General features: G+C 36.9%; 1 pseudogene; it reads left to right on the forward strand.

Annotated features, from left to right (window-relative positions):
• Nucleotides 1–585: 585 nt before the first annotated feature.
• On the forward strand, nucleotides 586–11,342 carry LOC131156663 (pentatricopeptide repeat-containing protein At5g66500, mitochondrial-like; annotated as a pseudogene).
• Nucleotides 11,343–15,301: the final 3,959 nt, after the last annotated feature.

Here is a 15,301-nt window from a genome sequence, read left to right on the forward strand (position 1 = left end):
CGTCTCTCATTTATTTTGGATTTCCCTCACACACAGTAGCAAGCTGCTCCACACGGTTTCATCTCCATTCAGATTTTCCCACGCAGCACTTCACAGCTCCTCACGCCTGCAGCACTCCTTCTGCCTACAGCAGCTCCTCACAACTGTAGGGCTGCCAGTCTTCTTCTCCAACAGCTGCGGCTGCAAGCTACAGTCCTCACTCTTGGACTCCGACTGTGTATTATTAACAGCATATTGAGATATTCTGATTGTACTATTTTAGTTGGTTTTTTGTGGAGTTTTGTTCAGAATATTTGGTGAGAGCTTTCTATCTTGTTACATTTGTTTATACACTCGTGTATTTGTAAGGCTTATGCCTTTTGTATCCACTTTGTACAACATTTTTTGTAATAGTGGATTTGGACCGCCGTGCCCCATGGATGTACCTCAACATTTGAGGGAACCATGTTAAATTTCTTGTGTCTTATCTTTATTTATCATTTGCATTACTCTATTGATTTATTTGTAGAATTGGTCGTATATAATATTTCCCCAACAAGTGGTATCAGAGCCGTGTTATTTGTTCGCATTAAATTTGTGTAAATCATGGATGATAATGTTGGCCGTATGATTAGCTTTAATGGAAGCAATTGGGTAACTTGGAAAACAAAAACGCAAGATCTTTTATTTTGCAAAGATTTAGATGGACCTATTGAGGGTGATAGCCGAAAGCCTAAAGACATAAGTGATGATGAGTGGAATAGGCTTAATAGGAAAACCGTTGGTGTTATCCGGCAATGGATTGATGATAGTGTTTTTCATCATGTTTCTACCAAAATTTCGGTACATGAATTGTAGAAAAAATTAGAGGGTCTTTATGATAGAAAGTCGGCTACAAATAAAGTTTTTCTTTTTCGAAAATTGGTGAATTTGAAATATAAAGATGGTGATCTTATTACCAAACATTTAAATGAGATGAAAAATATTATCAATCAGCTTGCTACGATGCAAATAGTTTTTGATGATAAATTGCAGGCCTTAATGCTTCTTAGCTCTTTGTCGGAAAGTTGGGAAACTTTGGTTGTGACAGTTAGTAATTCGACTCCCAATAGAATTGTTACTATGAACCAAGTAACTAACAGCTTGTTGAATGAAGAAATTAGAAGAAAATCAGTTGGCTCTTCTCATTCAGAGGCACTTGTGACAGAAAAACGGGGGAGAGGCAGAAGCAAAAGCAGATATTCTCACCGTAATGATAAATCAAGAGGTTAGTCCAGCTCAGTTTCGAAAAAAGATATTGAGTGCCACTATTGTCATAAAAAAGGGCATATGAAGCGATAATGTAGAAAATTGAAATTCAATGAGCAAAACAAAGAGAAAAAATTTGAGAAAAAGCATAAAGACACAACTTCAGTTGCATCTGATGGCGATCTCATGGTTGGTTGTGATGAAAGTTGCATTAATTTGACAAGTCAAAAGACTGATTGGATTATTGATTCCAGTGCATCATTCCATGTCACTTCTCGGGGAGATTTCTTCACTTCTTATTCCAAAGGAAATTATGGAGTTGTTCGGATGGGAAATGAAGGTCTATCAAAAATTGTTGGCATTGGAAATGTTTGTTTGGAAACAAATCTTGGATGTAAGTTAGTGCTTAAAGATGTGAGACATGTACCCGATATTCGACTAAATTTGATATCTACTAGAAAACTTGATGATGAAGGGTTTGACAACCATTTTGGTGATGGAAAATGAAAGGTCCTAAAGGGTAATTTGGTGGTGGCTAAAGGCAAGAAGACTGGTACACTTTATATGATGCAAGGTAAATTTGGTAATGGTGTTGTGAATGTAATTGAAAGTCACTCTTCCACCGATTTTGTGGCATAAGCGGCTTGGACACATGAGTGAAAAAGGAATGCAGTTTTTGTTCAAAAAGAAGCTCCTACTCAGGATGAAAGGTACCTCTCTTAAAGCTTGTGTTCATTGTTTGGCCGGTAAGCAACATAGAGCTCCTTTTCGTGCAAAGTTTGTTACTAAAAAATCTAATGTTTTAGATTTGATACATTCAGATGTATGTGGTCCTTTGAAAGTTAAATCTCATGGTGGTGCACTTATTTTGTTACCTTTATTGATGATTGTTTAAGAAAAGTTTGGACTTACACTTTGAAGACTAAAGATCAAGTCGTAGATGTGTTTAAGCATTTTCAGGTTAAAGTTGAAGGGGAGACTGGAAAGAAGGTGAAATGTGTGTGCTCGGATAATGGTGGAGAGTACATTGACCCATTTGATGCATATTGTTACAACCAAGGAATTAGACATCAAAAGACCATCAAGAAAACCCCTCAACAAAATGGTATTGCTAAAAGGGTGAACCTCACTATACTAGAGAGAATGAGATGTATGCTCTCTCATGTGAAATTGCCAAAATCATTTTGGGGTGAAGCAATGAGGACGGCGGTAGACTTGATTAATTTGCCTCCTTCAACTCCTTTACTTGGTGAAGTTCCTGAAAAAATTTGGAAAGGTAAGGATGTCACTTATGATCACTTGAAAGTGTTTGGTTGTCGTACATTTGTTCACATTCCAAAAGATGAAAGATCCAAACTTGATGACAAGACAATGCAATGTGTTTTTCATGGCTATGGGCATGATGAATTTGGATACAGATTGTGGGATCCGGTTGACAAGAAAATTGTTAGAAGCCGAGATGTTGTATTTTTTGAAGATAAAACAATTGAAGACTTTGGCACGGTTAAGCAACCACAATCTAATGGTATTGATTTTGTTGACTTAGACTTACCTTCTCCACCTTTGGCACATGATGAAAATATGGAAGATGTTCTTCCACCTCTTGAAGATGTTGGAAACGATGAAATTCCTAATGATGTTGAATATGAAAATGAGAGGGAGCAAAAAGTTCAAGAGCAAGCTCAATTGAGAAGGTCTTTAAGAGAGCCAAGACCTTCATCTAAATATCCATCAAGAGACCATGTTACTCTAACGGATCAAGGGGAACCCGAAAGCTATCAAGAAGCCATGAACCATGAAAATAAAGTTGAATGGATGGAGGCTATGCAAGAGGAAATGAATTCCATAGTTGACAATCACACGTATGATTTAGTTAAACTTCCTCCTGGAAAGAAATTGAAAAATAAATGGGTATTTAGGCTGAAAAATAATGGAAAGAATCTTCGGTACAAGTCTAGGCTTGTGGTAAAAGGCTTTGGTCAGAAAAAGGGAATTGACTTTGATGAAATATTCTCACCGATTGTAAAGATGTCATCTATTCGGGTTGTTCTTGGCATGACAGCATACTTGAATTTAGAAGTTGAGCAACTAGATGTGAAAACTTCTTTCTTACATGGTGACTTGGAAAATGAAATTTACATGGAACAACCGGAAGGCTTCAAACAAAAAGGGAAAGAGAATTTAGTGTGCAAATCAAAGAAAAGTTTGTATGGGTTGAAGCAAGCATCAAGGAGATGGTACAAGAAATTTGATTCTTTCATGATTGATCGTGGTTACTCAAAAACCTCTTCGGATGATTATGTGTTTGTGAGAAAATTTTCAGATGGTACTTATATTATTCTCTTACTCAATGTTGATGATATGCTTATTGTAGGACAGGACTTCTCCAAGATTGACAAATAGAAGTTGGAGTTGAGCAAGTTTTTTTCTATGAAAGACTTGGGACCTGTAAAAAAAATTCTTGGCATGAGAATTGTTCGTGATCATGAAAAAAGGCAAATTTAGTTGTCTCAAGAAAGTTACATTGAAAAAGTGTTTGAGAAGTTCAATATGGATAGAGCAAAACCCGTTGGTTGCCCACTTGTTAGTGATAATCCTTGTACTAGTGTGGTCAAGGCGGGGACGTAGGCACTGTTGGCCGAACCTCGATAACATATCGTGCGTGTTCTTTACATTTCCGCAATTTACATTTACTGCACGTCTATGTTTGTTTGATGGTTGCTTAGACTGACCCTAGGCTAAATTACATTGTTGTTAGAATCTGGAGACCTAGGTAACTTTTTTAAATACCCAATTCAACCCTCCCCCTCTTGGGGTTGCACCATAACTATCACATTCCTTTCAAGCCAAAATGTCCACAAGGTAGCAAATACTGAATAACTCCAAAAATTTCTCCTTTTCCTATCCTTTCCAAAACCCCAAAAGTGCATTGGTATAAATTCATGATCAGTGTATGGTGCCACCCAAACCTCACCAAAGTAGGAAAGCCATTTATTCTGCAGCAACCTTACTGCCCCATACTGCAAAGATAAATGGCGATTAATCTCATTATCCCCATCACACATCATGCATACATCTGGCTTGAGCCTTGTGAGGCCTAGTCTGTAGCAAGTTATCCATGTTAATCCTGTTGAAAACTAGAGGCCAAATGAAAGTTTGAATCTTAAAAGAGACTTTAGCCTTCTTTTTTTAGCTGAACTGTAGGCATGAAAGCTTTGCAAGAGAGGTCAACAGTTTTAATCTTAGAGATTGAAAGAAAAGTATCTCATAAAGGTATCTTAGGTTGCATTTGGGAACTTGAATTTGAATTTAACATGTGTATTTTAAATACATGTATTTCAAATTCTTGAATTTGAAATGCATGCATTTACAAATTTATTGTTTGAGTAATTTTTAAAAGTTATGAATTTGAAATACATGTATTTATAAATTCGTTATTTGGATACCTTAAATACCTATGTATTTTGAATTTAAATTTGAATTTGATATTACAAACATAAAAAATATCCTCAAACTATTACAAATAATGATGTTAAGAATGAAAACATCAAATAATTGTGCATATGAATCTGAGTGTGTGTGTGTATGTGAGAGAGAGAGAGAGAGAGAGAGAGAGAGAGAAAGATTTTAACTGTATTTTTCCCAAGTTTGTTATGGTATTAAATTGTTGGAATATAGAATTAAAGTATAAACACTATCAAGAATGAATTTCCCATCATTGAACAAATAAATTTTTATTTCGTTTTTGAAAGATTTGATAAGTTATTTTCAACAAAAACATTTAAGAGAGATGAGAAATTGTATACTTGCAAGACGCAAGCATGATCCTATCATCATCATCATTAATTCATTATTATCCAAGACTTTTGCATCCTATTGTTTAATTAAAATGGTGGAATTTAATTGAAGGAAAGTAAAGTGAAAAATTAAAATGAGAGAGTGAAAAGTCCCAATTACCAAAAACAAAAATTGTATTTTAAAACAACATCAATGTTGGGAATTAAGAACAAATTCCCTAAACCTGTGAGAAACAAAATATTGAAAGAATACACACCAAAGAAAAATCAATCACATGTACAAGATAGTATTTAGGTGGTTCGGCAATTTTGCCTGCGTCCACGGAGTTGTAGGAATTTCACTATTATTAAGGAGAAAAAATACAGAGAGTGCGGCGAGACAATGCTCTCCCTCTCACTCTCTCGCGAAGCGTGATCACATACCCTAATCACCCAAAAGCAATCTTTTTATATGCTGCGCATAGGGTTCTATTCCGAATGGGCTACAAAATGGGCCCAAAAAATTTTCTTAGGGCCGTTGCCCCTGAACCCCCACGAGTACAGCTTGTGTCGTACGGCCCAAGCCGCAGTACTCATGGACTAAGCCTTAGAATAGAAATCTCTCATTAAATAAGGGTCGGGTCATCATCCAATTTTAACGCAATTAGGCTCCACAAAAGTCCAACACATCAATGGTGGGAAACCCAAGTATTGTAGAAGACAACAAAAACCAAAAAAGTTCCTCACACCTTGAAACAAACTAATTTTAATGTTTTATGTATTCTAGTTTTAGCATAACATATTTTCTTATAAGTAAAATACTCAAAAATTATAACTTTGCTTCTAGTACGCAGGGATGGAATGGAATTGAAAAAAACGGAATCAAGTTTATCACTTGATTTCACTACCCTCTTCATTCAAATCTTCATTCCATTTCTTTCAAGCAATTTAGACAAACTCAATTAATTGTACTAGATAATGCAGGCTTAGCTGCAAACATGTTGTGGTGCGGGTTTTTCATCAATGGAAACTTTTTAAAATTTACACCTATCTTTTTTATCAAGTCAAGAACCAACTTTTAATATTATTTTGTATAGCTGGGGAGCCTTTCGAAATTGGTAATTAACTTGTTAGGGGACCTATGTGTAAGGATTATAAAAAACATATTCTATGATTATAGAAACCGATGTCGATGCCTAATAAGACTAAAATAAGCCCTCCAAAAAAAAGTCAATAAATTTATCAAAAAATTTAATTGAATATCTCCACAAGAAGCATTGCAAGGAGACTCACAAATTGCTTTCTAAATACTTTTTGATTTTGACATCAGCAAGCATATGCAAAACCACAACCGAATTAAATTTGGGAAAATACAAAGGAGAAAGGTGAACATCAAGTTCTGATTTTTTTTTTGGTATCAAAATCGGTGCATCCTTTCTCCTTCTTCAAATTTGATATCCTCCTGATCCCGTTCTTGTGATGTTAGAACAAAGAAGAGGAGGCGGTGGTGGGAATAGTGGTTTGCACCTGTGCTCAGCTGCCGCCGACGACGCCTCCTCCCCCCCCGGGTGACGACGCCTCTTGGCCCCTACACTTCTTGCCTCTCTCAGTTCAGCCGTTCAGGTGAATGTCTTGAGTTCTTCTTCTTCTTTTTGGATCTGGACACCGGATTAGGATTTATAGGGTTGCAATCTGTTTAATCTCGATCCCTTTATGACTCATTCGGTTATGGGTTTCATGAACCCGTTTTGCCACCATAGGTCGTAACTTAAAATATTGGAAATTTTGGATATGGACTCCACACCCTTTATCACTCTGAATGTTCCTCGGATTGTAAATATATTATTGCCTCGATGAATAATAGAAGTGACTCTTTTAAATTTGTATTTGTGATACTTATTGAGCAATGACTATCTAATACGTTTATAATGTTTATTATTTATATCTGTGATGACCCAAAAATATATATATATGATTAAAGTACAATAATAATAAAATAATAAAAATAGTCATTAAGTTAATATCAATACAGAAGTGTTTTTCTGTAAGATCCTTGATTCCATGTTTGATGCCTAAGAAAGACCTTGTCTTAGCGAGTGCTCAGAGACCATTGCGGCTCAGTCGCTCCCTGGAGGTCGGCCTAGTCAAAATGGAATTTCATAGGATAAACAGGATAGACACTATTTGTACACGTAAATAAGTATATATACATAAAATAGTGTTTTGACAGACATAATTTGTCGAAATACATAATAAGATAATAATAATATAGGTATCATATGTGGGGCCCACAAGACTATGTGGGGTCCACATGAGTCCCGGAGCCACAAGATACTGTTTATATACGTCAATAAGTACATAAAATAATGTTTTAACTGATATAATTTGTAGAAATATATGATAAAATAATAATAATATAGGTATCCTATGCGGGGCCCACAAGACTGTGTGGGGCCTACATGAGTCCCGAAGCCGTATGGAGATTTTCACAAGTCTCAAAGCTATGTAGGATGGATAAAATCGTATAAGAGTTATTCGAGTTACGTAGGATCCATTCGGGTCTCGAAGTTGTGTGGGACCCACAAGACCATGTGGGGCCCACATGAGTTTTTAAAATTTAAATTTAATTTTTGTTCAAAAATAAATAATAAAATAAATAAATACTAAAAGTAGTTTAAAATTAATAACAATGATAATAATAATGATAATAATGATTAGAAAAAAAATAATAAAATAATAGAATAATTAATTAAGTTATTGATTAATTAATTAGGTAAGTAATTAATTAAAAAAAAATTATTTAGTGGGAATGGTGGCAAGCACTCCCACATGGCTTCCATCCCTATCCCATACTCAACCCATACCTTGCCCATCCCTTGCCCATTCTTTAATTTTTAAAAATTATAATTTCACCCATCTCTCCACACTTTTATAAATTTCATTTCTTCCCCAAAATTTTCCTATAAATAGGGAGCTCTCAACCTTCATTTTTCACAACAATTTTCTAAGGAAGAGAAGGATTAGTGAGTGAAAGAATTTGTGGTGGAGTGAGAATTTTGAGTAAGTTCTCACTCACCCACTCTTTCCGATCTCATATCTTAAAGATAGTTATTGTGTTCGTAGCACACGGTAAAAGAAGAAGGTAAGTAAATTTTGATTATGTTAGTTTCTTTTTATTTTAAATTCATACCCGAGCTTATTTTGTACGTAAATTTTAATTATGTTACTTAGTTCCACAAAATTTCCATGAGTTTATTTTTACGCATATTTAATTATACCAGTTCTATCTTTAATATACTTGCATCTATTTTTGGGTTAAGAAATGTTCCAATCCCCTCGGGTAAATTTTCAGCATTTCTTTCTATTCAAAAATAAAATTATATATATTTATAACACAAAAATTGTGTGGCATGAGTTTATTTCTACGTTACATTTTTTATGTAAATATGAGTAAATATGAGATTTTCACGATATTATTTTAAATTGCATAAATTATAATAAGATGATTTTCAAACCCCTTATGGCAACGAAAGTTCAAAGTTACAGATACTCGGTACCGCAGCTTAAATTTTATACGGATCAGAGTGCACCCACACTGTTTACAGAGTGGTTATTTATGTTAGTGGATTTCTCCTGAGTGCACACCTGGTTCCGAACCAGGACTTAATAAGGAAAATCTCACTTAAAGTTTACGTACGTTGATTTAGTTTGGTCGGCCAGCCAGCTAAGTCCAGTCTTCGGACCGCACAAGCCAGTCATGGGGGTAAACATGACTTACGGCAAACAGGCCTAAGGGTGGGTTTTTATAATATATATTTATACATATTTAATTACGTGTACAAAGTTACTGATGATTTGAAGGAAAAGTGTAAGTTTACGTGAAAAGGATCATTTTGGTACTTAAATGACGATCTAAGGAAAACGTATAAGGAAAAGTATATGTATGTTTATCATTAAATATTTTTACAGTTTTAAAGTTAAAAGTTTAATTTAGCAGTTATAGTATATGATTGTAAAAATTTACTGTTGAAATTGATGACAAAAGTTTTATGCAGAAATTTTTAAATTTATGTTTATTCTAAAAGCAGTCTTGAAGTTATAGTATTAAATATTATTTTACGAAATTCTTTAAAAGCTCATTTTGGCCACACACTAATAATAATCTTATTTACTTACTGAGCGTCGTCTCACCCCAATCATATTTTATTTCAGATAACTCTGAAGGACATGTCGGAAATCAGGCTTAGCAAGCATGCGGGCGGGGATTAGAAAAATAAAGATTAATTAGAAATATAGTATGATTTCAGATATTTACGTTTGTGTAATTTTCTTCTTTTGAAATAAGTGATTGTAACATGAATAATTAGCGCTCTGGTTTGAATAAAATTGAGTTTATTTGCTTCCGCTGTAAATTAGTAGTAAAAAGTTAATATCCCAGGCCCCTCGGGGTCGGGGTGTTACAATATCACTCTCTTAGTAGCTGTCATTATAACCCAGGTGATTTATATAATTGCTCGTGCTAGCTTGCAAGTTTCATTGTGTCCCCACTGTCTGACATAATCGAGAAAGAGTTCTCAACAATTGCGTGTTGCCAAACGAATCTCACAAGTAAGTTGTGGTCGGCGAAAAGCTGCATGAAACCACTATTAATATTTTCCAATTCCAATTGAGGAATCGTGTCATGAGTGTGGCATGTTTGCAACTAGAAAAACAGTTGTTGAAACTGCCTTCTGCTTTGTTTGTCCGGCCAAAACATCCAATAAAACTCGGTTTCAGTCTACTATGGCTGCCATGAACTGTGTAATGTACACACCCACTGCCTGTTGGACGAAACACCCCACAAATATCTCAACTCCTTTAACTTGCTTCTCGCCTCATATGTTCGCAACAACGATGCTTCTGCTGCATGGTCTCTCTTTCGTCACATGCTCTGTACGTTCTCTCATCTCAGTGCCCACACATTAACGCCCGTTTTGGGCACATGCTCAGCTTTTCCGAATCCCCGACGCGGCCTGCAAGTCCATGCTTTAATGATCAAAATGGGTTTGGCCTCAAACATTGCTAAAACCGCCCTAATTGACATGTATTCCAAGCATGGCCACTTGGATGATTCGGTTCGTGTCTTCGATGACATGAGTTTGAAGGACGCGGTCTCTTGGAACGCTCTGCTTTCGAGCTTTCTCCGTCATGGCCTTCCCAAAGAGGATCTCAATGCTTTTGAAGCAATGAGGGAGGAAGGAGTAGAGTCAACGAGTTCACATTGTGTTCCGTGCTCAAAGCTTGTAACTTTTTGAAGGCATTTCGACAAGGGAAGCAGGTTCATGGTTTGGTGTTGTAATGAGTCATGATTTGGTGGTTCTGAGTACTACTCTTATTGATCTTTACTCCAACGTTGCGCTCGTTGAGGAAGCCGTGAAGGTGTTCTCTCATTTGAAATGCAAAAAGGACGAGGTAATATGCAATTCCTTGATTTCTGGGTGCGTTCAGAATAAAAAATATGATGTAGCATTTTCGATCATGAGTAAGATGACACCCAACAAGATTGCCCTTACTAATGGACTCGCCGCTTGCTCTGAGAATTCAGATTTGTGGGTCGGGAAGCAGATACACAATGTGGCGATTCGTTTGGGTTTGTTATATGATACCCAATTGTGCAATGCTTTATTGGACATGTATGCTAAATGTGGGAAAATTTTGAATGCTCGTTCTGTGTTTGATGGAGTACTTCGCAGAGATGTTGTTTCATGGACAAGCATGATAGGTGCATATGGAAGTCATGGACATGGGCTTGAAGCGATTTATCTCTTTGAGAAGATGGGCGAGGAGGGAAGTGGTGTCTCGCCAAATCCTGTCACATTTCTTGCTGTTTTATCCGCTTGTGGCCATTCAGGACTAGTAGAACAAGGCCAGGAATGCTTTATTTCGGTTCAGGATAGATACAGTATGGATCCTGGTCCAGAACATTATGCCTGCTTAATTGATATATTAGGCCGCGCAAGTCAGATAGAAGATGTATGGTGTGTGTTTGATGAGATGATTAAGAAGAGTGTGATGCCCACAGCTGTAGTGTGGGCGGCATTGTTGAATGCTTGTAGACTTAGCCAAGATGTCTCCAAGGGTGAGTTTGCTGCAGAGCATCTGCTTGAGTTAGAGCCACATAAGACTAGGAATTATATGCTACTTTCAAATTTTTATGTAGCCATTGAAAGGTGGGATCTTGTGGACAAATTGAGAATTATAATGAGGAAAAAAGTCTTGGTTAAGGAAGTAAGGAGTAGCTGGGTCACTGCCGCAGACTGTCATGAAGATGATGAAGTGCCATCTATCTCATCAATTTGAGACAAGTCTTTTTAAATGGTGTGTGAAGGCATTTACTAAAGAAATATAGTGATTGTGCTTTGCAGTCAAGCACTACAGGCAGTTATGGATTGGACTACTTGCATAACAACATCTCATAACCACTGCCAGTAGAAGAAAAAGATCTGTTGTGGATTGCTCATCATGAATGTAATTTACTCCAGCACCTTTGGATGGGGTAGGTCTTGATCTTCAATCTTGATCTTCATCAGCTTAATCAAGATGGTCTTTTAGATCAGGCTTCTCCTAATCAACAAAACCCTCAATGCATTGTGACTTTAGCACCCTTGCTTTAAATTTCTCATTATGTTTTAAGCATGAAGGCATCTAGCATGCTCATACGTTCAGTAATTTAATCGTTGGAAGTTAGTATCTGCTGACAAAGAAGTGTTGAATTATGGCTCATTTCTAGAAGTTCACCATTGAAGTCTTCAATGGTGGGCTAGTTTTTCAATGGTAGGTGATGAGTTGTTGTAATAGTGTTATTTTCTAACCTATATAAACCCATCACTTCCATTTGTAATCTCATCCCCAAATTTGCCTACCTCTCTCTTAGGCACATTCTCTCTTCTCTCTCTCATTTTTTAATATTTCTATAATAGAGGAATATGGATTGATAGTGTCCGAGGACGTAGGCACAATTAGCCAAACCTCGTTAAATTCTGGTCTTCTTCCTTTCATCTTTTCAGTAGTTAACTTTTGCCGGGTATAGTTGTAGTGATATATTGTATTAATTACATGTCTAAGGAAAATTCTATCTCGAAAAGTGGGATTTAAGCGGTCCGTTGTGACCCCCCACTTCCCTAGGAATTTATCTGGTGTAATTTTGCACAATTATCCACTCTCTATTTACCTATACAATAGAAAATTGTGGTAAAGTTAGGTGGAATAATCTCAAATTTTACAACAATTGGTATCAGAGCCAAGGTTATTCTTAGTATGCTCTGTGGTTGCAGCTTAGTCTGATCTTCCACATCAGAAAAGTTTTCCTTGGGCTATTAGCATTCCGCAGCGGCAGCTATTGAATAGCATTGATGGCAGAGATGGCAGATAGTGCAAAAACATCCACGTCAAACTCGTCTATTTTGGCAAGAACTACTGTGACAAATGCCAGATTTGCAGTAGAGATTTTTTACGGCACCGATCATTTTGGTATATGGCAAAGTGAGGTTCTAGACGCTCTCTTTCAGCAAGGTCTAGACATTTCCATTAAAAAAGAGAAACCATAAGATATTGAGAAGAAAGAATGGGGGACCATCAATCGGTTAGCATGTGGTACAATTCGATCGTGTCTTTCAAGAAAGCATAAGTATGCATTCTGTAGGAAACTTCTGCAAATAAGTTGTGAAAGGCACTGGAGGAAAAGTTTTTGAAGAAAACCTCTTAGAACAAACTCCATATGAAGAAGAGACTATTTCACTTCACTTATGTCTCGGGTACCACTATGAATGATCATATCACCAACTTTAATAGGTTGGTTACTAATCTAGTTAATCTGGATAAGACTTTTAAAGATGAAAACCTGGCTTTGATGTTGTTAGGATCCCTTCCTGAGGAGTTTGAGTTTCTTGAAACTACTCTACTCCATGGAAAGGATAAAGTGTCTCTTGGCGAGGTTTGTGCTGCTTTGTACAGCTATGAATTGAGGAAGAAGGATAAGCTTGAAAGCACAAATGGAGCCAACGAGGCTCTAGTAGTTCGACGTCGTTCACAAAGCCAGAATAGAAGAAAGAAAGAGAGATCCAAGTCAAGGTCCAGACCAAACAAAGATGAATATGCCTTTTGTCAGGAAAGGGGCACTGGAAGAAAGATTGTCCGAAGTTGAAGAATAAATGCAAACCTGATAAAGGAAAGGTCATCTCAAATATGGCTGAGTACGAAGATGGAAGCTCAGATCTTTCACTTGCTGTTACGCCATCAACTAGTTCTTCGAGTATATGACTACTAGATTCTGGGTGTAGCCATCATATATGTCCCAATCGGGATTGGTTCTTTGATTTTAAAGAACTAGAAGGTGGAGTCGTCCACACATCAAATGATATCCCTCTTACCACACATGGGATTGGTTCAATCCTCTTGAGGAATCAAGATGGATCAATTAAAATATTGACGAACGTTAGATATGTACCAAGTTTGATGAAGAATCTTATTTTTGTGGGAACCCTAGAATCAAAGGGATTCAAAGTAACAGTAGAAAACGGAGTCATGAAGATCATCTCTGGTGCACTCATGGTAATCAAGGGAATTCGAAAGAACAATAACTTGTATCACTATCAAGGTCATACAGTTATTGGGACGACAGCAACATTTTCCACTGATGATAAGGAAATAGAAGCAACAAGGTTGTGGCATATGTGCTTGGGGCATGCAGGTGAAAAATCTTTGAAACTTCTTACAAATCAAGGATTATTAAAGGGAGCAAATACCTGCAAACTAGATTTCTGTGAACATTGCATCAAAGGGAAGCAAACAAGAGTGAAATTTGGTACTGCAATCCATAATACCAAGGGCATTTTGGATTATGTTCACTCTGATGTGTGGGGACCTTCCAAGACAACTTCACTGGGAGGAAAACACTACTATGTGACCTTTGTTGATGATTTTTCTCGAAGAGTATGGGTGTATACTATGAAAACTAAGGATGAAGTGTTAGGAGTCTCCCTCAAATGGAAAAATATGGTGGAAACTCAAACAAGCAGAAGGATCAAGCGCCTCCGTACAGATAATGGTGGAGAATATAGAAGTGATCCATTTCTTAAAGTCTGCGAAGATGAAGGTATTATATGACACTTCACAGTGAGAGATACACCACAACAGAATGGAGTGGCAGAATGTATGAATCGAACATTGTTGGAGAAGGTTTGGTGTATGTTGTCCAATGCTGGGTTAGGTAGAGAATTTTAGGCCGAGGGTGTAACATATGCCTGCCACCTCATCAATCGCCTACCATCTACTACTATTTTTTGTAAAACACCATTGGAGAAATGGTTTGGAAAGCCTGTTACAGTTTATGTGTGATGCCCCGAAACCTGCCAAGTGGGGCCCCGGGTGCCACATGTTCCAATCACCTGTATCTGATACCATAATTAACATACACGCCGTGAAACATAAACAAATAATCTCAAATAAGTACCAGAGTTCTATATAACAACCCAAAAACGACTACTACAACATCCAGATATTCGTATCCACAACGATGATTTTAAACATAACCTAGTATAAATATATACCGGTATCTCATAATGCTCCAAAAAGAAACCACCAAAAACAATCCCAGCCTAGGCCTTCAAACCTGGTCTCTAGAAGAACCTGAAAAATTGTTAATCCACTAGGGTGAGACACTTCTCAGTAAAGGTGGAATAAATTATAATAGTGTGTGACAATGAGTTTTAATATTTACATATCAAAATAAACTACTTCTCACATAATATCAATAACTGAGAAAATATACCATTAATAACATCCCCAACATCTAATATCATACCCACATCCAATATGCACAAGTACATAATTTTTATGCAGGCGAAAGTCCCCAAGGATAAGGAAGATTACCCGCCCATACAAGTTGCTTCCCTCTGCTCTGGTACTAAAAACTACCTATTAGAGCGCTCACCTTACTCAGTAAGCCTTCAGGTGAAGTATTACCTCGCCTCCAATACACACATCTTTATTATTTTAAAGGCAAAGGTTTCCGAGGATCGGGATGTCTACCTTCCCATACAAGTAGTATCCCTTTGCACTGATACCAAGAAACTACCTAACAGAGCACTCGCCTTTATTAGCAAGCCCCCGGTGGTATGTTTACCTCGCCGCATGCACACGTATGCATTCACAATATGCTATACCATTATTTTTATGCTATAACTAAATTCACATGCGCACACATACATCCATACAAGAATCATGCATCTCATACTTCATCTTCCAATGTCCTCAGTATG

Source organism: Malania oleifera, chromosome 1 (assembly GCF_029873635.1).
Source record: "Malania oleifera isolate guangnan ecotype guangnan chromosome 1, ASM2987363v1, whole genome shotgun sequence".
In the NCBI taxonomy this organism is placed as follows: domain Eukaryota; kingdom Viridiplantae; phylum Streptophyta; class Magnoliopsida; order Santalales; family Ximeniaceae; genus Malania; species Malania oleifera.